This window comes from Gallus gallus, chromosome 2 (genome assembly GCF_016699485.2).
Source record: "Gallus gallus isolate bGalGal1 chromosome 2, bGalGal1.mat.broiler.GRCg7b, whole genome shotgun sequence".
Taxonomy (NCBI): domain Eukaryota; kingdom Metazoa; phylum Chordata; class Aves; order Galliformes; family Phasianidae; genus Gallus; species Gallus gallus.
In genome coordinates, this window is record NC_052533.1 from 129,036,942 (window position 1) to 129,048,362 (window position 11,421).

Below are 11,421 nucleotides of genomic sequence, written 5' to 3' on the forward strand. Positions count from 1 at the left end.
GCATGGACTTCTACACACTCTCACTTGTCTCCCCATTCACTCACTATTGTTACTTCCCTTAAATGTCCCATAGTGAGTATTGGGTGTTACTCTAATCCACTTAAATCTCATAATCAATTTCACATGGTTCCCACATTGTCTCTGTTCTGTCCCAAAATTCTCTTTCCCCTGAGAATCATTTAGACAACCTCCTCAATTTGCACAGCTTTCTGGTGGATTTCTTGCCCAGTTCTAATGGGTTTGGTACCATTCTAATCACTTTAATCTCCTTTGGTTTTAGGTCTAGTGATTCAGCATGCCTTGTTTTCACTAATAGTTCTTCTGATCCTTGCCATGTCTTTGTGTTTAAGATTAAGCAAATTAAACCAGGTAATGTAACACAGCTATATGCAACATCTCTGTAGTGCCTTTGGATCCTGTTTATTGGACCAATAATGGGACAGTTGGAGTATAGATTTCATCTTGCTTAGTCCTGGAGCTCTGCAATACCAGTGTGGGGTGTTGACAGCTTTGTATTCCCGAGCTCCTCTTGTACTTGGTGGAGATAGAAACATTCCCTATAAGTACTTAATTTTCCTTTATTTTAAACATTTTTATGTTAAGATTTAAAACTTTGTTGTATTTTATAGGCAGCACTGGAATACTACAGGTAGCTATTTAGCATGTGAGTATCTATCGAGATTGGGTCAGAGTCACATACAGATTAGGTTTAAAATGAACAAAACCAATAGAAAGTGTTATGTGCCTTCTGGAAGTTCTTGTCTTCTGTTCAGTATCCTGAAAGTCTGAAACCTTTGCAAGGAGATGAATGAGGTTCTTTAACTGAGGACAAAGAAATGTCTGTGGGTAACAGTTTGTGAGGAACTTGTAGAAGAGCTCAGTGCTGTATGAGTGAAGGTGGGCTTTAATTAGGAAGAAAAGACCTCTGTGCTCATGTAGGACCGTAAAAAAAAGGTATGTGAAGAAAAAAGGACAAAATCAAAGGTCGTAGTTCAGTGCCACAATGTAAAAGCTTTAGAAACTGGCATCCCTTATTATGTTAAATGGAAAAAATACACACTTCCTCTGAGCTGAAGACGACATTGTTTAGACGCTGTGAGACGAAGTTAAGGAGTTTTTTCCAGAGGTGATGAGTACTTATTGTAACAGTACTGCCTTTAAGCAGAGCTGCTGTTTTTCAGCGCCGTGAAAATTTGATGTGGAACCTCTGTGGATCCCGGGATATGAGATGGGAGATCTTGATTTTCTTTTTTTTTTTTGAAGTTTTTCTTATATAGATAAATGTTGGCTTACTTTGTGTTTTCATTTTGCTCAGGACTGGAGCAATTTCAGCAGATGCAGATTATTGCATTCCCAGAGGGCAGGTGGATATGATCAGGAGTTTGTAGCATGTTGCATCATGTTTTCTACTTCTAGGGCTTGCGTGGGCAAGAACAAAGATCTTGCAGCAGACAAAAGAGCGTTGCTGATTATTAAGAAGATAAGTGGATGGAGATGGTGTTTTGACCATCATTGTGAAAATGTCATTTCAAAAGTGTGGTGTGATTAAAAACTCACAGATTTAATATAGATTTGCTAGACGTGCTGCACTCATATTTATTAAAAACCCGCAATGTGTGTTTGAGCAGAATGGGATTATTTGAAAGTATGACTTTTTTTTTTTTCTGAGATTCCTATTGCAGAAAGCAAGGTTTGGTGGCCTGAAAATGCCACGTATTTATGAAAGAGCAAATAAATGCTTGTTCATATGCTGGCACAAGATATAAGTGATGGCGGGAGGTGGTGAGGGGCAGGAATGGGTTACTTCTGCCAGGAGGGGCTGTGACTTTGGACACTTGTGTGCCACAAGTCCCCTGGTCCCCCTTGGTTGGGAAGGCCAAACTTACCCACAGCCAACCTTACCTCCTTGACTGGACTCAATGTTCCCAAGTAGGTGGACAGTGGAAGTTGTGCCATTATTCATTTCCGTTTTCTTTTACTTTGTCCTGTAAGAATCTCAGGTAGGGATTGAATAGTATCTGTGGATGAACTGTATTTGTACTTGTAAAATTGCCTTTGTCAGAGAATTGTGGGTTTTCCACCAATGAGGTTTTTTCTCTTCTGTTTTTTTTTTTTTCTTGTCACATCCATATGTCCCTTAAGAGTGGCCCAGAAATCCTTGCTTTGTCTGTGGTCCTCACTGACTTTGTCTTGTCATTTAGCTTTTGCAAGCCAGAAAACTCCTATGAGGTTATTTCTACTGTATCTGGTGGAACGTTGCCCTGAATCCCTTCAAAATGACGGTTGTTAAGCTCTGGAAGGCTGATGGATGCTTTAATCATTTTCAAATGCCTCCAAACCTACAGCATGAGGCTTCTGATGTGCACAGCGTTTGGGATTATGAGGAAAAAGCAAAGCTGATATCGAAGGTGCCTGGAGGGCCAGAGGAAAGGAAAGCCAGAGAAGGGCTACAGCCAGAACAAGGCAGGTCCTGCAAGGGGCTGAGGGGTGGGAGCTGGTGCAGCAGGAGCCCATTGAGCTTTGGGTCAGATGGATAAGAAAGGAGTTTGTCATCAGCTTTCTCTCTCTGTGAGTGAAAGCAATGGGGAAGAATCGCACTCGCATGTCATGAAGTATGTAAGGCAAAATAGCATAAATGCCAACTTTTTTTTTTTTTTCCCCCAAATGGGATAATCCAGCATTTAAGTCTGAAAGCAGAAGATTCATTGGCTCAGCTGGATATCTAAAGGTATCATATTTATAGACCAGCTATTTCAGGAATGGAGCCTGTGTTCTTTTGCATCACTTAAGGCAAAATATAACCTTGGCAAACAAAACCACTGGCAATATTTGCAGTTGCGTCACTCTCAAGTGAGTACTTAAAATCAGAAAATGTTAGGACATTTGTGATAAGCCACTGTTTTTACATAATCCTGTCAGTTACAGCTGTCCGGTGGCTTCAGTACAATATCTCAAACCAAAAATACTTGCTATCAGAAGTTAAAGCGCCATGCAGTAGGTAACTGGATTATGATATTGATGTCAAACTGTGGAATGAACTCAATGCAGTAATTGCGTGTCTAAATGTGATTTGAAACTGAGGCTTCATCAGAAGGGTATTTTTTTCCTTCCAAGAATAAAAAGAATAAAACCGGGAATCTGGTTCAGTGACAATTCTTTGAATTTGTGAATAATGTGTAGTAATTTGTATCAAAAGACAAATACCTTTGTGGCTTTTGTGCCTTGTTCTGTGGAGAGTCTGTCATGTGAAGTGCCCCAGATGCAGATTCTCATGGCTCTGTATGCTGAAGAGACATCATGGTGAGCTTTGGGCTGAGTCAAGGCTCAGCTGCACACTTGTGCTAAGGGAAGTGCTTGTGGGGGCAGACAGTATCAAAGTGAGGCATGGCAGGTTGGGTCTAATTGTTTAGAAAATAAAAACTATTGAAAGTTTTTGTTAAAATGTTAAATAACCAAAAACTTCATTCATGAGATGGGAAAAGCTGAAATAGTGAGAAGGGGAACAAAGCTGGTGAGGGGTCTGGAGCACAGGCCTTATGAGGAGCGGCTGAAGGAGCTGGGATTGTTCAGTCTGGAGAAGAGAAGGCTCAGGGGAGACCTTATTGCTCTCTATAACTACCTGAAGGGAGGTTGTAGTGAGCTGGGGGTCGGCCTCTTCTCTTGTGTAACTAGTGATAGCACTAGAGGGAATGGCTTCAAGCTGCACCAGGGAAGGTTCAGGCTGGATGTTAGGAAATCTTCTCTGAAAGGGTGGTCAGGCACTGGAATGGGCTGCCCAGAGAGGTGGTGGAGTCACCGACCCTGGAGGTGTTCAAGGAACGTTTGGACGTTGTGTTGAGGGACATGGTTTATTGTGATGGGTGAATGGTTGGACTGGGTTATCCTGTGGGTCTTTTCCAATCTTAGTGATTCTACGATTCCAGTGTGTGGAGATGTCTCAGTGAACACAGTCTTTCAGATATATACCTGAAAGAAGAAGCTGCAGGTAACCAGATTCTTGGTTTATCAGGCTGTCTCTGTTCAACCCTCTTTCCACAACACCAGCAGCATTGGAGGGTGGCTGCTTTTAAGCTATGCTAACTCAAGCCAACACCTTCATGGTTTTCTGAGTTTGTTGCAGAATGACCGCTTCAGTTAATGCTGTGCTGAGGATGTCCCTGTGGTTTCCCCCGCCTTTGACTGCCACAGGTTGTGTCCCATGGCATGGCTGCATCAATTCTTGCCTGGGAAATACCCCTGTGGAAAGCAGTTTTCCATCTGTTCCTTCCTGAGCACAGGTGTATGTTTAATGCATAGCTACAAAAGACTCCTTGCTTGCCGAGGGCGTTAGATTTCCCTGCTGGAGGCAAGCCATGGAAAAGCAAGGCTTTCCACTTGAGTCATTTCACAGAGATGCTGTCATGCAGAAGTTTGTGAATTGAGCTAATACACAGCACTTCTCCCTTACAGAGCAGTGCCACCATCTGAGGTGATACTGATTGTCACCACGTATGTTTTTTGGCTTTCTGTTCCTTTCTTTCAGTTGAGTGGCCACGCGGCCTTCAGGGATGTCTCTGGGAGGCCATCAGCCGCGTCCAGCTCTACACGTGTGTGACTGACTACAGAAGTGTGCTGTCCTGAAGATCTCTTATCTCCAAAAAATAAAGGCTATAAAATTCAATATGGTAAAGTCATTATTGACTCCAAACTCAGTGGTTAGAGATCTTGGCCCATCTTAATGGGGAGAAAAAAAAAAAAAAAAGACAAATTTTTCTGGGAATTGTTTGGGGACACCGAGAAGTTTTGAAGATCCTTTTGACAGCTTTCCGAGTCACCAGAATCTGACTACGTGCCATTTGTTGCTCTTGTGCTTTTTTTTTTTTTTGCTCAGTGCCTATACGATCAGGCAGACAAAAGCAGTTTGTTGTTGGTAAAGGTACCCAAAGATGCAGCATTGTTGCAAATCCAATTCAGGGTAAGTGTGGAGGAGAGTTTTCTTGAGAAGACTGTGATAAATGTCAGTTTTACAGCCTCTAAAATAGTCTTCTGGGTACTTTTTTGAAGGTTTTCCTTCCCCATTCTTCTACAGTGCAGTCATTCTGTTGTGCTCAGTTCAAGATTTAGAGCACCATTTTCTGTTCCTTTTTGCTGCCTTTTCTGAGCAGATCTAATCTGTTCTATCCAGCACTGAGACATAGAGTTCTTTGTTTTGCAAGCTATTTTCAGCTTAACGCAAGATTTTCTCACAGTTAAAGTCTTATTTGAATTATCCAAATGGATTTTTTTCCCCAGATGACAGGGCAGTTTCGCTGTGCAGTGGAAGACTCTTATTTGTTGGCTTTTTTTTTTCTTGGATTATATTAACATCTTCTCATTTGTTTTATTAATTCACTTCAGCTATGATTAAAATCACCTGCAAGCTTTTTGGACTTGGAAGAAAACTCTCAGAAGCCACTTTTTGTTGCCTGCTAATGTAATTGTCTGTTCTTCATAACTACACGTTCCCTTCTTCTGCTTCCAATGCCATTTTGTTACTGGGATTGGGGAGGTTCTGCTCTCCTGTCCGTCTGAAAACAACACTCAGTCGCACTGCATGGACTCACCTCTCCTTTTTCTAGCCACCAAAAAAGACTAGAAAATTCTTAGATCTGTTCACATATATTTTGCTTAGGGTTTTCATAATTAGTTTGTGTCAAAGCTGAAAATTACGTCTGTCAATGTGGAAAACTTGTAGGTTAGGAATTATTACTTAAATTCCATTAACTGCAGTAATAGATTTCTAATTTCCTTCTCTGCAAGTGTATTTGTTTTATGTATATTTTCACAAAGGCAACACATCCACAAAATTCACTGTCTGCACATGCAATTTAAATACCCAAACATTAAGAGGAATGGACACAACCTTCTGCAGATTAAAAACCAGCATTCCAGTAGTTAAACAGAGTTCATAAACAGGAGGGAAATCAACGTTTTGCATGGGTAGATAATGATAGGACAGGGGGGAACGGTTTTACACTAAAGGAGAGAGGAGATTTAGGTTAGATGTTGGGGAAATTCTTCACTGAGATGGTGGTGAGGCACTGGCACAGGCTGCCCGGAGAAGCCGTGGGTGCCCCATCACTGTAGGTGTTTAAGAACAGGTTGGGTGGGGCCCAGGGTAACCTGGTCTTGTGGGTGGGGGTTGGTACTGGGTGGTCTTTGAAGTCCCTTCCAACCCAAACCATTCTATGAACTGATTTCTTCTTAACTGGTCCGATGTCCTATGCGGGGAGAAAAGCAGACGCTTGCCATCAGCAAGTGATTGCCTTGTCAGCATTGGATGAGCCATTTATCTGTGCTGCTGTGTGAGCAAATTCCAGGTTTGGTCCACAGTTTGCTGTCCCTGCTGTGCCATTCACCCAGCCATGTGCTTGGGGTGTGCTGCCGTAGGCAAGGTTCCACAGGCTGCTTTGGGGGGTGGTTTTGTGGTGCAGTAGCACTGGGAAGTTCTCACCCTCACCTGGTGCTGTGCCCCATGTGCCCGTGCTGTTCCTCAGAACCCTGTGCACCCACCGGGCTCACTACGCGGTGTCACTTGCTTGGTGTACCTCACTCATTCACTCCGGCTGGGGAACCTGAGTAGTTCACGATTTTGTTATTGTTCTTCAATTTGATACAATCTGTTCCTGACCATCTGTACCCACTCGCGCTGAGAATATCAATACTGTAATTTTCCATCTCCCTCGTAACTTGAGCTGATTTCCCCAGCTTGCAGCGCTGTATGTCCATGCCAGAAGCTTGTATGTAGCATGGTGTGGCTTGGGAGCAGCAGCTACCTCAAGGCTTGAGCCTCTTGCAGGACCAGACCGGTGCTTGGTGTTCAGATTCATTTGAGACTATCCACTGATCCAAGGATTTGAGATGGAAATTGTCATGGAGACAAAGCGAAGACTTCACCAGTCATATTGTTAAAGAGGAGGTGGTCAGCCTTGCCTCCAGCTCCCACGCGTGAAGAATCGGGAGAGAAATTTCTGTCTGGCCTCTGCCACTGATGCTCCCAGCCCTGGTGGAGCTGTCAGGAGCGCACATCATCCCACTGATGTAACTCTGGATCCTGAGCGACTCCACTACAGCCAGGTACTGCTCCCAGAAATAGGGGAAATGTGGTTTTGCCTCTATGTGGGGTGGGGGGGGTGTGTTCTCAGCATAGTGCTGGCAATTTATATTATAGCGTACTCCGAATGGAGCGGGTTAAATTAGCTTTTCCTCAGTTTATTCAGAGCTGGTGCTTAGAGGATTTTGAAAATCCTATTCTCAGCCATCAGCTGATTTCATTTGCAATGAAAATACCACAACTGTTTTGTGTTGTCTGGTAGACTTCTGTCATATTTTCTTATAATCTTTCTTTCTTCACATAACATTTTAAAGGGAAACACTTCCAAATGATATGAGAAATCTGATAAATTGGGTACTTCCAGTATTTAGCTAATCCTTCAGATCCTGTGCATTCCTACATTTGTGCGTGTGAGAGAGAGAATGTGAAGGAGAATAAAGATGCATAATGGGCTACAAGAAGAGGTTTCAATGATGTTACGAACCACAGGAGTGACGTTCAGATAGTTTATGGTCCAGCTAACAGAAACTCTCAATAGAATTATATCCCTATAAATCAAAATTTGTCTGTTGCTTATTTTCTATATGTGGTTCTGACTCATGAATCTATGCCCTGTAGAAATTTCTATTCCTTCTTGAGTCATGCAAATGTTGCTTCCTATCACCCCAGATCTTGCTTTCTCCAATGATTAGCCCTGTTGCACCCTACTCTGTTGTCATGTAGCTTTTACTTCATGTAACATCACCATTTGAGGGGGAAAAAGCGTGTTTGGTTGTTGTTGTTGCTGTTTTAATATCAAAAATAGTGTAAAATTCATTGCTTCCAAGATGGAGAAGTGCAAGAGGCGTTCAGTACAAATTAAATGGGACAAAATAGGCCAATATACATATCTATCTATATATCTATAAATAAAACCAGACTATATTGTGCTACTCCAAGGATGAAGATCTGAATGCAGCAAAATGTTGACAAGCACAATGTAGGCATCATATAGAGGGACAATGCATTTCTCCATAGGAAGGTGTCTAGCTGGGTAATGAACAAGTCAGCTTCTTCCTCTATCAGCTATTTTGTGAAAGTGTAAAGTAAAGCTGAGACATCTTTGTGTGTGCTTTTCAACCTGTGTACCAACACGAGGAAAAAGAGAACCTAAAGCAGCGTAGCTAAATAGTTGCTAGAGGCTAAATTGTGGCGGTATAGGTTTCAGGGACATCGCAGATGAATATATGAAAGCCTAAGGTGCAACAGTACCTGGGCAAGAAGTCATAGGAGGCAACGTTCTAACCAGGAATGAGATGCAGTTCCTTCTGAGAGCAGCAAGCAGCCATGTACCCATACCTCCCGGCTCTCGGATGTGAGTCACCAGTGCTGTCCCTGGCTGTCCTGCAGTGATCTGCTACTGCAGGTCAGAGGCAGTGCTTCTGTTCTTATATCTCATGCTCCATCTGCTGAAGGAGATAATGGCTTTAAGTTTTTCTTCTGTAAGAGAAACGCTGAGGTGTTGGCCAAGGGAAGTGCTGGCAAACTCCGGCTGCCCATTTTGAAAGAGGGTTGCTCAATATTTTGCTGCAGACAGTGTCCAAGAGGGTTGGCTTTGAAACCAGATCAAATGTTTTGTCTGTTGGTCAGTATCTGTGTTGTTAGGTAGGTTCACCAAAGACATAATCGGTAAAGGAAAGAAGTGGATGGACTCTTCGGCAGGGTCTGCGATGATAGAACAGGGGGAAATGGTTTCAAGCTCAAAGAGGGTAGATTTAGGTTAGATATAAGGAAAAAGACTTTTACAGTGAGGGTGGTGAGGCACTGGAACAGGTTGCCCAGTGATGTGGTTGATACCCCATCCTTGGAGACTTCCAAGGTGAGGCTGGATCAGGGCTAGATGGCCTTCAGATGTCCCTTCCAACTCTAAGGATTCTACGATTCTATTCTATGAAAGCTTGTGACCTGGCGGCTGGATACTTGGTCTGTATGGACAGTGAAAGCAAGGAGGAAAACTGCTGCGTCACTGGTGTAAGTCACTGTTTTCTTGGAGAGGGCAGCTGACCTGTTTCAACAAGGTCAGGTAGCAAGAAGAGGAAGCAGTTTTTGAAGTCAGGAGGAATGCCTTATTTCTATGTATGTTCTTCTACGTCTGCTACAACCGAAGTTTGCATATGGACCTCTTGCAGGCTTTGTGGTTTTTGAACTGCTGGCAGCCATTAATGCATATTACATTGGTGGTGTATGGGGGATGAACACTTGAGAAATCCATAGCATCACTAACCAAATGCCAACAATTGTTATTGATGGTTTCTTCATTGCTCTCCTGTGAAGTAGCTGGCACTCACAAAAAGGCAACTAATCAACAGAACAGCTCATGCACCAGACAAACACGGGAAAGAATGCAAAACTAAGGGATGATAACTAGAAGAATGGATTTGTATTTTTACTGCCAATACAATCAGTGGGGAATAACGGCGTTTACTTCTCTAGCCTCTGCTACTCAGAGAATTACAACAGCAATGAGACCAGCACTGTAAGAATAAGACTGCATTTCTGAAGTAACTGTATATATTTGAACTCTGGTACAGCTGGGTACCTCCTTGCTTTTCCATATACAACACTTTTATGGCCTCCCTAAATTCATATGTTGGACAAGGCAGTCCACTAGTATGGTTGGTGCTAGAAAGCTTCAATGCTTGCTCATTTTGCTCTGTGGCAGAGCACAGGAATTTGCTGCGGATTCAGCAGAAGCAGAGTTGGGGCTGGGAAATCTTTCTGTGCAATATGTTCTGTTTTAGCTTTTTGGTACATTAAGCCTGTAGCATTAGTGTGAATTGTAGTATGTTGCTTACAAGAATATAGGCTGTGTAGCAGCTTTAACTCAGAGTTGTGTACTTTCTTGGTGTTAGGGTAGTTACTGGTTTTGATCTCTTCTTTTCCAAGCCAAACAAATCCTGTTTTTGAAACTATCATTCACTAATTTTATAGCAGATGTAGTTCCTTCTAAAAAAGACAAGCTAGGCTTCAACAGCTGACAGTCTGACATACTGCCTCATTCCTCCAGCAGTAAGACTGAAGTCAGTCCGTCTGCATTCAAAGAAACAAATTCACTACATTTTATATCAGTGTGCCTCTTTCAAATGCAAGACAAAAGGACAGAAATTTTTTCATTTCTATCATCTCTTCCCCTCCACCCCTTCTTTCTCAAAACAGATCTTCATGCACAGTGGGTTTTTTTCCTGTCTACTCTGAAACATTCTTCCACCCCACTCTCATTAGGAAAAGCTGGAAATAAAAGTAAAAACATAAAGTGAGCATCTGATAATGCTTTTACTGTCTTTGCTGTCTCTCAGCAAACCCAGAACATACTTTTCACTTTAACTGTATGCTGGGGCAGCTAATAGCTGTACTGAAAGGGCATATATTATCTTGGAGTAATACTGCTAGTAAAAATAGACAAGCTTTTCTGCAAATAAATCCCTTTTCAGAATGTTTTGTTTTCCTACTTACTAGGAAATTATTACAAATATAATATGAATGTAGCTAGCGAATGAACCCTATTTTAATTATACTTGTGCTTTTATGGATGGCAGGATCCTGTTCTGGAGGGCAGACCACAAAGCAGGCATTGTAGTGTTACCATGCATTTGCTGACTCTAATTTGGCTTAATGCATTTTTTCCTTAGCCTAGTAAAACGCCAGAGTTGATTAATGTTGATTAATATCGTTCTTCATAAACTTTTCATGCTGCACAGTCTGATTTTATCTGAGGTATGTCAACTAGTATCATGGGGAGCTTTTTCAGGAAAGCAGTAGTTGAGAGGCTCAAATAAGTGCTAATGATCTCAATACATGAGAAATAAATTGTTGTTCAATTCAATGTTAGCTTTTGTTGTTCCAGTGCCTTTTGTCCCTGGAGTGTACAGGGAACTTCCACAAAATACCTGCTCCTTTCTTCAGGTACTGGAGCTAAAAATGGAATGAAAGACTGTTTGCTTGAATAACAAAAATGCTTTTAGAAGCAGTGTAGCAGTGCTACCACTTCTGCCTTTATCTATTTGTTCAATTAATTGAACTTCCTGATTAATTTTCCGGTCATTTGACAGATGTGGAGCCTAGATAGGTACATTTTTAGATAGAAAATACCACATGCTAAGCTTTAATTATCATTCCTCTCAGGCATGTTTTCATTATCAAAGCTGCTATATTCCAGGTCTACAAGAATTAACCTTAGTTGAAAACCCGAAGAACTAAAGCCCAGCTGGCTTTGGGTTTTGAGGAAAAGGAACAGAGTTAAACCAGTGTTTTCTATCTCTTGTCAACAAATAGACCGCAATGAAAGAAGGACCTCAGTAAAAAGCCATAGA